The sequence below is a fragment of the Oncorhynchus mykiss genome, chromosome 5 (genome assembly GCF_013265735.2).
Source record: "Oncorhynchus mykiss isolate Arlee chromosome 5, USDA_OmykA_1.1, whole genome shotgun sequence".
NCBI classification, from domain to species: domain Eukaryota; kingdom Metazoa; phylum Chordata; class Actinopteri; order Salmoniformes; family Salmonidae; genus Oncorhynchus; species Oncorhynchus mykiss.
This window is the reverse complement of record NC_048569.1, coordinates 98,816,901-98,832,049: the sequence shown is the minus strand read 5'-3', so window position 1 is coordinate 98,832,049 and position 15,149 is coordinate 98,816,901.

The following is a 15,149-nucleotide window of genomic DNA, read 5'->3' as shown; positions in this document are numbered from 1 at the left end:
AGTAGATGTACAGGGGTATGAGGTAATAACATGGTTATATACACAGGGTACCAGTACTGAGTAGATGTACAGGGGTATGAGGTAATAACATGGTTATATACACTGGGTACCAGTACTGAGTAGATGTACAGGGGTATGAGGTAATAACATGGTTATATACACTGGGTACCAGTACTGAGTAGATGTACAGGGGTATGAGGTAATAACATGGTTATATACACTGGGTACCAGTACTGAGTAGATGTACAGGGGTATGAGGTAATAACATGGTTATATACACTGGGTACCAGTACTGAGTAGATGTACAGGGGTATGAGGTAATAACATGGTTATATACACAGGGTACCAGTACTGAGTAGATGTACAGGGGTATGAGGTAATAACATGGTTATATACACTGGGTACCAGTACTGAGTAGATGTACAGGGGTATGAGGTAATAACATGGTTATATACACTGGGTACCAGTACTGAGTAGATGTACAGGGGTATGAGGTAATAACATGGTTATATACACTGGGTACCAGTACTGAGTAGATGTACAGGGGTATGAGGTAATAACATGGTTATATACACAGGGTACCAGTACTGAGTAGATGTACAGGGGTATGAGGTAATAACATGGTTATATACACTGGGTACCAGTACTGAGTAGATGTACAGGGGTATGAGGTAATAACATGGTTATATACACAGGGTACCAGTACTGAGTAGATGTACAGGGGTATGAGGTAATAACATGGTTATATACACTGGGTACCAGTACTGAGTAGATGTACAGGGGTATGAGGTAATAACATGGTTATATACACAGGGTACCAGTACTGAGTAGATGTACAGGGGTATGAGGTAATAACATGGTTATATACACTGGGTACCAGTACTGAGTAGATGTACAGAGGTATGAGGTAATAACATGGTTATATACACTGGGTACCAGTACTGAGTAAATGTACAGGGGTATGAGGTAATAACATGGTTATATACACTGGGTACCAGTACTGAGTCAATGTGCAGGGGTATGAGGTAATAACATGGTTATATACACAGGGTACCAGTACTGAGTAGATGTACAGGGGTATGAGGTAATAACATGGTTATATACACTGGGTACCAGTACTGAGTAGATGTGCAGGGGTACGAGGTAATAACATGGTTATATACACTGGGTACCAGTACTGAGTAGATGTACAGGGGTATGAGGTAATAACATGGTTATATACACTGGGTACCAGTACTGAGTAGATGTGCAGGGGTATGAGGTAATAACATGGTTATATACACTGGGTACCAGTACTGAGTAGATGTACAGGGGTATGAGGTAATAACATGGTTATATACACTGGGTACCAGTACTGAGTAGATGTGCAGGGGTATGAGGTAATAACATGGTTATATACACTGGGTACCAGTACTGAGTAGATGTACAGGGGTATGAGGTAATAACATGGTTATATACACTGGGTACCAGTACTGAGTAGATGTGCAGGGGTATGAGGTAATAACATGGTTATATACACTGGGTACCAGTACTGAGTAGATGTACAGGGGTATGAGGTAATAACATGGTTATATACACAGGGTACCAGTACTGAGTAGATGTACAGGGGTATGAGGTAATAACATGGTTATATACACAGGGTACGACGTAATAACATGGTTATATACACTGGGTACCAGTACTGAGTAGATGTACAGGGGTATGAGGTAATAACATGGTTATATACACAGGGTACCAGTACTGAGTAAATGTACAGAGGTATGAGGTAATAACATGGTTATATACACTGGGTACCAGTACTGAGTAGATGTACTGGGGTATGAGGTAATAACATGGTTATATACACTGGGTACCAGTACTGGGTAGATGTACAGGGGTATGAGGTAATAACATGGTTATATACACTGGGTACCAGTACTGAGTAAATGTACAGAGGTATGAGGTAATAACATGGTTATATACACTGGGTACCAGTACTGAGTAGATGTACAGGGGTATGAGGTAATAACATGGTTATATACACTGGGTACCAGTACTGAGTAGATGTACTGGGGTATGAGGTAATAACATGGTTATATACACAGGGTACCAGTACTGAGTCAATGTGCAGGGGTACGAGGTAATAACATGGTTATATACACACTATTTAGCAGTCAACCAGGATTTCTGGAAAATGTAGGAATTTGGTGAAAGCTGAATTTAGCAACCCTAGCTTGGATGAAATGCTACATGCAGACACAGTAACATGGTTATATACACAGGGCACCAGTACTGATGAAATACTACATGCAGACACAGTAACATGGTTATATACACAGGGCACCAGTACTGATGAAATACTACATGCAGACACAGTAACATGGTTATATACACAGGGCACCAGTACTGATGAAATACTACATGCAGACACAGTAACATGGTTATATACACAGGGCACCAGTACTGATGAAATACTACATGCAGACACAGTAACATGGTTATATACACAGGGCACCAGTACTGATGAAATGCTACATGCAGACACAGTAACATGAAGTTACAGTTTAGGTGACTGGAGAGAGACGGCCTCCCAAGTAACACTCTGCTTCCTATATAGTACTCTACGTTTGACCAGAGCGTGGGCTCTATGTAGGGAGTAGGGTGTCCTGGGCCCATACGGCTCTGGTCAAGGGTATTGCTCTGTGTAGGGAATAGGATGTCCTGGGCCCATACGGCTCTGGTCAAGGGTATTGCTCTGTACAGGGAATAGGATGTCCTGGGCCCATCCGGCTCTGGTCAAGGGTATTGCTCTGTACAGGGAATAGGATGTCCTGGGCCCACCCGGCTCTGGTCAAGGGTATTGCTCTGTACAGGGAATAGGATGTCCTGGGCCCACCCGGCTCTGGTCAAGGGTATTGCTCTGTACAGGGAATAGGATGTCCTGGGCCCACCCGGCTCTGGTCAAGGGTATTGCTCTGTACAGGGAATAGGATGTCCTGGGCCCATCCGGCTCTGGTCAAGGGTATTGCTCTGTGCAGGGAATAGAGTGCATTTGGGAAGTACACAGAGAGATTAGTTGAAAAGCTCAACGCCTTGCAGCTCTAACAGAATAGGATGCTTTTTTTTTTTTTTTACATACTGTATTTATGCTCTTTCAGGCTTCTGGAAATTTGTTTTGTTCCTTCCTATGTGCATTGATGATGATGATGATGAAGCACATCTTCTTAATGAACAAATCGTTTGTATGCTTTTGGAGTCAAAATGTCTCAATCTTTCTCCTCGCAGTTTTTAGTTAAGTATCTGTTCTGGAGAAACGGAGTAGTTCTGTAGCTAAATAAAACGGATAAATCTTCTTTTTTCAACCTTTTATTTATTTTTAAATGAATAGGCTGCATTTAAAGGGCACAAAGGTGATTTAAAATCATCATTGAATAACCGACATTTTAAAATCCACAGTCTTTCTTGTTAATACGAAATAACTCTTCATCAAAGTGCTTTTAAAGGGTCAAAGAGAGCATGGGAGTATGTTTTGTTTTCTACATCACAACGGCTTCTTACTTCGTGTTCAGAATATGTTCAGTTTAAAGCAATAATTTCGATCAGCTTATTGTTGTCAATGGTCTCCGCAGCTCTCTTGCCGAACCTCTAGCATTCAAAATAGAAAACACACCACAGCGTGTGAATAGAGAGAATGGCTTTGGAAATGATCAAAGTTCTACCTATAGTTCAAGAAGAAATCAAGGTTCTAGATGCTATGACCATAGTTCTACTGTTTATACAGGACACCTCAAGTCAAATCATTCTCTATAGTTCTATAGTTCTATACAGGACACCTCAAGTCAAATCATTCTCTATAGTTCTATAGTTCTATACAGGACACCTCAAGTCAAATCATTCTCTATAGTTCTATAGTTCTATACAGGACACCTCAAGTCAAATCATTCTCTGTAGTTCTACTGTTTATACAGGACACCTCAAGTCAAATCATTTTCTATAGTTCTATAGTTCTATACAGGACACCTCAAGTCAAATCATTCTCTGTAGTTCTACTGTTTATACAGGACACCTCAAGACAAATCATTCTCTATAGTTCTACTGTTTATACAGGACACCTCAAGTCAAATCATTTTCTATAGTTCTATAGTTCTATACAGGACACCTCAAGTCAAATCATTCTCTGTAGTTCTACTGTTTATACAGGACACCTCAAGACAAATCATTCTCTATAGTTCTACTGTTTATACAGGACACCTCAAGTCAAATCATTTTCTATAGTTCTATAGTTCTATACAGGACACCTCAAGTAAAATCATTCTCTATAGTTCTACTGTTTATACAGGACACCTCAAGTCAAGTCATTCTCCAAGAGTAAGAAGCACCTGAATGTAGCATTACGTTTCAAATGATTTCTGTAACAACAGCTGGACCTAAAAGCAGAACTACCCCACCATGCCTGGACCTTAAAGCAGAACTACCCCACCATGTCTGGACCTTAAAGCAGAACTACCCCACCATGTCACCATGTCTGGACCTTAAAGCAGAACTACCCCACCATGTCTAGACCTTAAAGCAGAACTACCCCACTGTGTCTAGACCTTAAAGCAGAACTACCCCACCATATCTGGACCTTAAAGCAGAACTACCCCACTGTGTCTGGACCTTAAAGCAGAACTACCCCACTGTGTCTAGAACTTAAAGCAGAACTACCCCACCATGTCTGGACCTTAAAGCAGAACTACCCCACTGTGTCTAGACCTTAAAGCAGAACTACCCCACTGTGTCTAGACCTTAAAGCAGAACTACCCCACTGTGTCTGGAACTTAAAGCAGAACTACCCCACCATGTCTAGACCTTAAAGCAGAACTACCCCACTGTGTCTGGACCTTAAAGCAGAACTACCCCACTGTATCTAGACCTTAAAGCAGAACTACCCCACCATGTCTGGACCTTAAAGCAGAACTACCCCACCATGTCTAGACCTTAAAGCAGAACTACCCCACCATGTCTGGACCTTAAAGCAGAACTACCCCACTGTGTCTAGACCTTAAAGCAGAACTACCCCACCATGTCTGGACCTTAAAGCAGAACTACCCCACCGTGTCTGGACCTTAAAGCAGAACTACCCCACTGTGTCTAGACCTTAAAGCAGAACTACCCCACTGTGTCTGGACCTTAAAGCAGAACTACCCCACCGTGTCTGGACCTTAAAGCAGAACTACCCCACTGTGTCTAGACCTTAAAGCAGAACTACCCCACTGTGTCTAGACCTTAAAGCAGAACTACCCCACTGTGTCTAGACCTTAAAGCAGAACTACCCCACTGTGTCTAGACCTTAAAGCAGAACTACCCCACTGTGTCTAGACCTTAAAGCAGAACTACCCCACTGTGTCTGGACCTTAAAGCAGAACTACCCCACCATGTCTGGACCTTAAAGCAGAACTACCCCACTGTGTCTAGACCTTAAAGCAGAACTACCCCACCATGTCTGGACCTTAAAGCAGAACTACCCCACTGTGTCTAGACCTTAAAGCAGAACTACCCCACCATGTCTGGACCTTAAAGCAGAACTACCCCACTGTGTCTAGACCTTAAAGCAGAACTACCCCACTGTGTCTAGACCTTAAAGCAGAACTACCCCACCATGTCTGGACCTTAAAGCAGAACTCCCCCACTGTGTCTAGACCTTAACGCAGAACTACCCCACCATGTCTGGACCTTAAAGCAGAACTACCCCACTGTGTCTGGACCTTAAAGCAGAACTACCCCACCATGTCTGGAACTTAAAGCAGAACTACCCAACTGTGTCTAGACCTTAAAGCAGAACTACCCCACCATGTCTAGACCTTAAAGCAGAACTACCCCACTGTGTCTGGACCTTAAAGCAGAACTACCCCACTGTGTCTGGACCTTAAAGCAGAACTACCCCACCATGTCTGGAACTTAAAGCAGAACTACCCCACTGTGTCTAGACCTTAAAGCAGAACTACCCCACCATGTCTGGAACTTAAAGCAGAACTACCCCACTGTGTCTAGACCTTAAAGCAGAACTACCCCACCATGTCTAGACCTTAAAGCAGAACTACCCCACCATGTCACCATGTCTGGACCTTAAAGCAGAAATACCCCACCATGTCACCATGTCTGGACCTTAAAGCAGAACTACCCCACCGTGTCTAGACCTTAAAGCAGAACTACCCCACCATGTCACCATGTCTGGACCTTAAAGCAGAACTACCCCACTGTGTCTGGACCTTAAAGCAGAACTACCCCACCATGTCACCATGTCTGGACCTTAAAGCAGAACTACCCCACTGTGTCTAGACCTTAAAGCAGAACTACCCCACCATGTCTAGACCTTAAAGCAGAACTACCCCACCATGTCTGGACCTTAAAGCAGAACTACCCCACTGTGTCTAGACCTTAAAGCAGAACTACCCCACTGTGTCTAGACCTTAAAGCAGAACTACCCCACTGTGTCTGGACCTTAAAGCAGAACTACCCCACCATGTCACCATGTCTGGACCTTAAAGCAGAACTACCCCACCATGTCTGGACCTTAAAGCAGAACTACCCCACTGTGTCTAGACCTTAAAGCAGAACTACCCCACCATGTCTGGACCTTAAAGCAGAACTACCCCACCATGTCTAGACCTTAAAGCAGAACTACCCCACCATGTCTAGACCTTAAAGCAGAACTACCCCACCATGTCTGGACCTTAAAGCAGAACTACCCCACTGTGTCTAGACCTTAAAGCAGAACTACCCCACCATGTCTGGACCTTAAAGCAGAACTACCCCACCATGTCTGGACCTTAAAGCAGAACTACCCCACTGTGTCTAGACCTTAAAGCAGAACTACCCCACTGTGTCTAGACCTTAAAGCAGAACTACCCCACCATGTCTGGACCTTAAAGCAGAACTACCCCACTGTGTCTAGACCTTAAAGCAGAACTACCCCACTGTGTCTGGACCTTAAAGCAGAACTACCCCACTGTGTCTAGACCTTAAAGCAGAACTACCCCACTGTGTCTAGACCTTAAAGCAGAACTACCCCACTGTGTCTAGACCTTAAAGCAGAACTACCCCACCATGTCTAGACCTTAAAGCAGAACTACCCCACTGTGTCTGGACCTTAAAGCAGAACTACCCCACTGTGTCTAGACCTTAAAGCAGAACTACCCCACCATGTCTAGACCTTAAAGCAGAACTACCCCACCATGTCTAGACCTTAAAGCAGAACTACCCCACTGTGTCTAGACCTTAAAGCAGAACTACCCCACTGTGTCTAGACCTTAAAGCAGAACTACCCCACTGTGTCTAGACCTTAAAGCAGAACTACCCCACCGTGTCTGGACCTTAAAGCAGAACTACCCCACCATGTCTAGACCTTAAAGCAGAACTACCCCACTGTGTCTAGACCTTAAAGCAGAACTACCCCACTGTGTCTAGACCTTAAAGCAGAACTACCCCACTGTGTCTAGACCTTAAAGCAGAACTACCCCACCGTGTCTGGACCTTAAAGCAGAACTACCCCACCGTGTCTGGACCTTAAAGCAGAACTACCCCGCCATGTAAAATCTGATATCTCTCGACTTTATTAACCTACAACATTTATTAAGCTATGTTTTATTTCTTTCTGCTACTACTTGTGGTATGGCGCTTGCAATGGCAAGATTGTAGGTTCAATTCCCATGACCACACATACATCAAATGCATGCACTCATGACTAAGTCTCTTTGTTTAAATGTAATATATTACAATAATACAATAATGATTTTCTCTTCATCCTGGCGTGATTTGTGTGTTTTTATTCTAGTCTAGCGGTTAACTGATCATTTCATGGTTTGACTGTTAACACTGATAAAGTATCATATGCATTGTGTCGGTACAGCATGTAAACATGTTGACATCAGTCAAGGTAATATCCCCATGAACAACACATTGGTGTCTTTATACTGAAACTTAATGTGAGCACACCGGATCAAACTGTATTAAATCTGGGCTGAGAACAGGGATCAAACTGTATTAAATCTGGGCTGAGAACAGGGATCAAACTGTATTAAATCTGGGCTGAGAACACGGATCAAACTGTATTAAATCTGGGCTGAGAACAGGGATCAAGTTACTAGGATGGGGGGGCTGTGAATGAATCTACTAGGATGGGGGGGGGGGGGGGGGCTGTGACTGGGGGCTGTGACTGAATCAACTAGGATGGGGGGGGGGGGCTGTGACTGAATCTACTAGGATGGGGGGGGGGGGATGTGACTGAATCTACTAGGATGGGGGGGGGGCTGTGACTGAATCTACTAGGATGGGGGGGGGGGGCTGTGACTGAATCAACTAGGATGGCGGGGGGGGGGGGGGCTGTGACTGAATCTACTAGGATGGGGGGGGGGGGCTGTGACTGAATCTACTAGGATGGAGGGGGGGGGGGGGCTGTGACTGAATCTACTAGGATGGAGGGGGGCTGTGACTGAATCTACTAGGATGGAGGGGCTGTGACTGAATCTACTAGGATGGGGGGGGGGGGGGCTGTGACTGAATCTACTAGGATGGGGGAGCTGTGACTGAATCTACTAGGATGGGGGGGCTGTGACTGAATCTACTAGGATGGAGGGGGGGGCTGTGACTAAATCTACTAGGATGGGGGGAATGCTGTGACTGAATCTACTAGAATGGGGGGGGGGGCTGTGACTGAATCTACTAGGATGGGGGGGGGGCTGTGACTGAATCTACTAGGATGGGGGGGCTGTGACTGAATCTACTATGATGGGGGGGAGCTGTGACTGAATCTACTAGGATGGGGGGCAGTGACTGAATCTACTAGGATGGGGGGGGGGGGGCTGTGACTGAATCTACTAGGATGGGGGGGCTGTGACTGAATCTACTAGGATGGGGGGGGCTGTGACTGAATCTACTAGAATGGGGGGGCTGTGACTGAATCTACTAGGATGGGGGGGGGCTGTGACTGAATCTATTAGGATGGGGGGGGCTGTGACTGAATCTACTAGGATGGGGGGTGGCTGTGACTGAATCTACTAGGATGGGGGGGGGCTGTGACTGAATCTACTAGGATGGGGGGGGGGGGCTGTGACTAAATCTACTAGGATGGGGGGGGCTGTGACTGAATCTACTAGGATGGGGGGGGGGGCTGTGACTGAATCAACTAGTTTGGTGAATGTCACTGAATCTACTTTGGTTTCCCTAACGAAACCGTCAGGAGGCTGTCTGTCTGCCTGCGGTTGCCATGGAGAAGAAACGCATCTTCCTGATTATTACTTATGAACACATAACCCAGTTGGCCATTGGCCAGAGATTCAGTTAGTACAGTCACCCCCCCTTTTCTCTCCCTCTCCCCCTTCTCTCTCCCTCTCTCTCCCCCTCCCCCTTCCCCCCTTCTCTCTCCCTCTCCCCCTTCTCTCTCCCTCTCCCCCCTTCTCTCTCCCTCTCCCCCTTCTCTCTCCCTCTCCCCCCTTCTCTCTCCCTCCCCCCCCTTCTCTCTCCCTCTCCCCCCCTTCTCTCTCCCTCTCCCCCCCTTCTCTCTCCCTCTCCCCCCTTATCTCTCCCTCTCCCCCTTATCTCTCCCTCTCCCCCCTTATCTCTCCCTCTCCCCCCCTTCTCTCTCCCTCTCCCTTTCCCCCCTTCTCTCTTCCTCTCCCGCTCCCCCCCTTCTCTCTCCCTCTCCCCCCTTATCTCTCCCTCTCCCCCCCCTTCTCTCTCCCTCTCCCTTTCCCCCCTTCTCTCTTCCTCTCCCGCTCCCCCCCTTCTCTCTCCCCCTCCCCTCTCTCTCTCCCTCTCCCCCCTTCTATCTCCCTCTCCCCCCTTCTCACTCCCTCTCCCCCTTCTCTCTCCCTCTCCCCCCTTCTCTCTCCCTCTCCCCCTTCTCTCTCCCTCTCCCCCCTTCTCACTCCCTCTCCCCCCTTCTCACTCCCTCTCCCCCTTCTCTCTCCCTCTCCCCCCTTCTCACTCCCTCTCCCCCTTCTCTCTCCCTCTCCCCCTTCTCACTCCCTCTCCCCCTTCTCTCTCCCTCTCCCCCTTCTCTCTCCCTCTCCCCCTTCTCTCTCCCTCTCCCCCTTCTCTCTCCCTCTCCCCCTTCTCTCTCCCTCTCCCCATTCTCTCTCCCTTTCCCCCCCTTCTCTCTCCCTCTCCCTCTCCCCCGTCTCTCTCCCTCTCCCTCCCTTCTCTCCCCCCCTTCTCTCTCCCTCTCCCCCTTCTCTCTCCCTCTGCCCCTTCTCTCTCCCTCTCCCCCTTTCTCTCTCCCTCTCCCCCCTTCTCTCTCCCTCTCTCCCCTTCTGTCTCCCTCTCTCCCTCTCCCCCCCTTCTCCCTCTCCCCCCTTCTCTCTCCCTCTCCCTCCCTTCTCTCTCCCTCCCTTCTCCCTCCCACCATCCATCCATCTATCCTTTGGTTCTCTGGTACATCTGGCTCATCTTCGTAAAGGATTTAACTCCACTTAAGTTGCTTTACCCATTCAGCAGCTTAATGTCCATACTCACTCTGCTAAAATTGAAGCTGTCGCTGATGGCACTGATTACAGCAATCACAGTTTATCGTTATCGTACTATCCTGAAAAGCTGAAAGAGAGAGAGAGAGAGAGAGAGAGAGAGAGAGAGAGAGAGAGAGAGAGAGAGAGAGAGAGAGAGAGAGAGAGAGAGAGAGAGAGAGAGAGAGAGAGAGAGAGAGAGAGAGAGAGAGAGAGAGAGAGAGAGAGAGAGAGAGAGAGAGAGAGAGAGAGAGAGAGAGAGAGAGAGAGAGAGAGAGAGAGAGAGAGAGAGAGAGAGAGAACCACGTAATAATCACTCCTACCAGAGAATGTGTGTTCAGAATGTTCTCCAAACTTCCACTGGAAGGTTTTGTAATCGTCTGGTATCTTTACTGCCCTGTACTTCAGGTGTAGGCCTATGGGTCGGTTGTGGCCCACATTTTAATACATCGGGTTCTATTTACGGCTGCTGCTAAGCAAGTGTCAAATGCGAGTGAGTCTGCAATTTCGCTATGCGAAAACTGTCTCACTGACATTTTCCAGCCTTAATGCCAGGTGGGGCAATTTGCCTGTCCATCATCTGCTCCCTTGTGCTGAGGTGGGAGGGGTGGCATTTGCCTGTGGTGCTAAAAGTTGCATTTTGAAATCCAGCGAGATGTTTTGTTTTAAGCCTCCAACCTTTTAACCATTCAGAGTTAATGCCTAAACGTTGATGTTTGAGAAACATATATGGACGTCTAATGTTGACGTGAGACTGTGAGACCTAGTTGGTCTATTACCCACAGCAGGTAGAGCGTGTGATATGCTGGCCCTGGTCAGCGGACTGAGTTCCCTGGTAAACTGGTCCCCAATCACATAGTTGTAAAGTGCCCTATGCCACTGAACATTAGGGTCAGGCTGAGGCGGGGATGGTGTACACTACCTCATCAGTAAAACGTTACAGACTTTATATCTTTCCCAGGGCCAGAGAGTGGGTTAAGGAGAAGATTTTTAACTTGAAAAGGTTTTTAACTTGCATCTCAACGGTAGAAACGGGTAAGCTACATTTCCTGGTTGTAAGCTAACCTCATTATCCAGAGTTCATATTGAGTTCAGGATGTGGAAGCCCGCCCCGTGGAGGTATATCCAATTGATGTGAAGAATATCAACAACTCTGTATTTGTAGCAGGCACTTTCAGCCTACCGTCTGTAAACTGTTAGTGTCTTAAGGACCGTTCCACAGGTGTATGTTCATTAATTGTTTATGGTTCATTGAACAAGCATGTGAAACAGTGTTTAAACCCTTTACAATGAAGATCTGTGAAGTCATTTGGATTTGGATTAATTATCTTTGAAAGACAGGGTCCTGAAAAAGGGACGTTTCTTTTTTTGCTGAGTTTATTATAAAAACAAGCAACACCCAAACACGACAGAGAGTAAGACGGGAACCTATTTCTACATGATGAAGATTAAGACAGGGGAACCCATCTCAACATGACAGAGAGTAAGACAGGGGAACCCATCTCAACATGATGAAGAGTAAGACAGGGGAACCCATCTCAACATGATGAGGAGTAAGACAGGGGAACCCATCTCAACATGACAGAGAGTAAGACAGGGGAACCCATCTCAACATGATGAAGAGTAAGACAGGGGAACCCATCTCAACAGGACAGAGAGTAAGACAGGGGAACCCATCTCAACATGATGAAGAGTAAGACAGGGGAACCCATCTCAACATGATGAAGAGTAAGACAGGGGAACCCATCTCAACAGGACAGAGAGTAAGACAGGGGAACCCATCTCAACATGATGAAGAGTAAGACAGGGGAACCCATCTCAACATGATGAAGAGTAAGACAGGGGAACCCATCTCAACATGACAGAGAGTAAGACAGGGGAACGCATCTCAACATGACAGAGAGTAAGACAGGGGAACCCATCTCAACATGACAGAGAGTAAGACAGGGGAACCCATCTCAACATGACAGAGAGTAAGACAGGGGAACCTATCTCAACATGATGAAGAGCAAGACAGGGGAACCCATCTCATCTTGATGAAGAGTAAGACAGGGGAACCCATCTCAACATGATGAAGAGTAAGACAGGGGAACCCATCTCAACATGACAGAGAGTAAGACAGGGGAACCCATCTCAACAGGACAGAGAGTAAGACAGGGGAACCTATTTAAACAGGACAGAGAGTAAGACAGGGGAACCTATTTCAACATGACAGAGAGTAAGACAGGGGAACCTATTTCAACATGATGAAGAGAAAGACAGGGGAACCCATCTCAACATGATGAAGAGTAAGATGGGGGAGCCCATCTCAACATGATGAAGAGTAAGACAGGGGAACCCATCTCAACATGATGAAGAGTAAGACAGGGGAACCCATCTCAACATGATGAAGAGTAAGACAGGGGAACCCATCTCAACATGATGAAGAGTAAGACAGGGGAACCCATCTCAACATGACAGAGAGTAAGACAGGGGAACCCATCTCAACAGGACAGAGAGTAAGACAGGGGAACCTATTTAAACAGGACAGAGAGTAAGACAGGGGAACCTATTTCAACATGACAGAGAGTAAGACAGGGGAACCTATTTCAACATGATGAAGAGAAAGACAGGGGAACCCATCTCAACATGATGAAGAGTAAGATGGGGGAGCCCATCTCAACATGATGAAGAGTAAGACAGGGGAACCCATCTCAACATGATGAAGAGTAAGACAGGGGAACCCATCTCAACATGATGAAGAGTAAGACGGGGGAACCCATCTCAACATGACAGAGAGTAAGACAGGGGAACGCATCTCAACATGACAGAGAGTAAGACAGGGGAACCCATCTCAACATGACAGAGAGTAAGACAGGGGAACCCATCTCAACATGACAGAGAGTAAGACAGGGGAACGCATCTCAACATGACAGAGAGTAAGACAGGGGAACCCATCTCAACATGACAGAGAGTAAGACAGGGGAACCCATCTCAACATGACAGAGAGTAAGACAGGGGAACCTATCTCAACATGATGAAGAGCAAGACAGGGGAACCCATCTCATCTTGATGAAGAGTAAGACAGGGGAACCCATCTCAACATGATGAAGAGTAAGACAGGGGAACCCATCTCAACATGACAGAGAGTAAGACAGGGGAACCCATCTCAACAGGACAGAGAGTAAGACAGGGGAACCTATTTAAACAGGACAGAGAGTAAGACAGGGGAACCTATTTCAACATGACAGAGAGTAAGACAGGGGAACCTATTTCAACATGATGAAGAGAAAGACAGGGGAACCCATCTCAACATGATGAAGAGTAAGATGGGGGAGCCCATCTCAACATGATGAAGAGTAAGACAGGGGAACCCATCTCAACATGATGAAGAGTAAGACAGGGGAACCCATCTCAACATGATGAAGAGTAAGACGGGGGAACCCATCTCAACATGACAGAGAGTAAGACAGGGGAACCCATCTCAACATGATGAAGAGTAAGACAGGGGAACCCATCTCAACATGATGAAGAGTAAGACAGGGGAACCCATCTCAACATGACAGAGAGTAAGACAGGGGAACCCATCTCAACATGATGAAGAGTAAGACAGGGGAACCCATCTCAACAGGACAGAGAGTAAGACAGTGGAACCTATCTCAACATGATGAAGAGTAAGACAGGGGAACCCATCTCAACATGATGAAGAGTAAGACGGGGGAACCCATCTCAACATGATGAAGAGTAAGACGGGGGAACCCATCTCAACATGATGAAGAGTAAGACAGGGGAACCCATCTCAACATGATGAAGAGTAAGACGGGGGAACCCATCTCAACATGATGAAGAGTAAGACGGGGGAACCCATCTCAACAGGACAGAGAGTAAGACAGGGGAACCCATCTCAACATAACAGAGAGTAAGACAGGGGAACCCATCTCAACAGGACAGAGAGTAAGACAGTGGAACCCATCTCAACATGATGAAGAGTAAGACAGGGGAACCCATCTCAACATGACAGAGAGTAAGACAGGGGAACCGATTTCAACATAACAGAGAGTAAGACAGGGGAACCCATCTCGACAGGACAGAGAGTAAGACAGGGGAACCTATTTCAACATGACAGAGAGTAAGACAGGGGAACCTATTTCAACATGATGAAGAGAAAGACAGGGGAACCCATCTCAACATGATGAAGAGTAAGACAGGTGAACCCATCTCAACATAACAGAGAGTAAGACAGGGGAAACCATCTCAACATGACAGAGAGTAAGACAGGGGAACCCATCTCAACATGATGAAGAGTAAGACAGGGGAACCCATCTCAACATGACAGAGAGTAAGACAGGGGAACCCGTCTCAACATGATGAAGAGAAAGACAGGGTAACCCATCTCATCATGATGAAGAGTAAGACAGGGGAACCCATCTCATCTTGATGAAGAGTAAGACAGGGGAATCCATCTCAACATGATGAAGAGTAAGACAGGGGAACCCATCTCAACATGACAGAGAGTAAGACAGGGGAACCCATCTCAACAGGACATAGAGTAAGACAGGGGAACCCATCTCATCTTGATGAAGAGTAAGACAGGGGAACCCATCTCAACATGATGAAGAGCAAGACAGGGGAACCCATCTCATCTTGATGAAGAGTAAGACAGGGGAACCCATCTCAACATGATGAAGAGTAAGACAGGGGAACCCATCT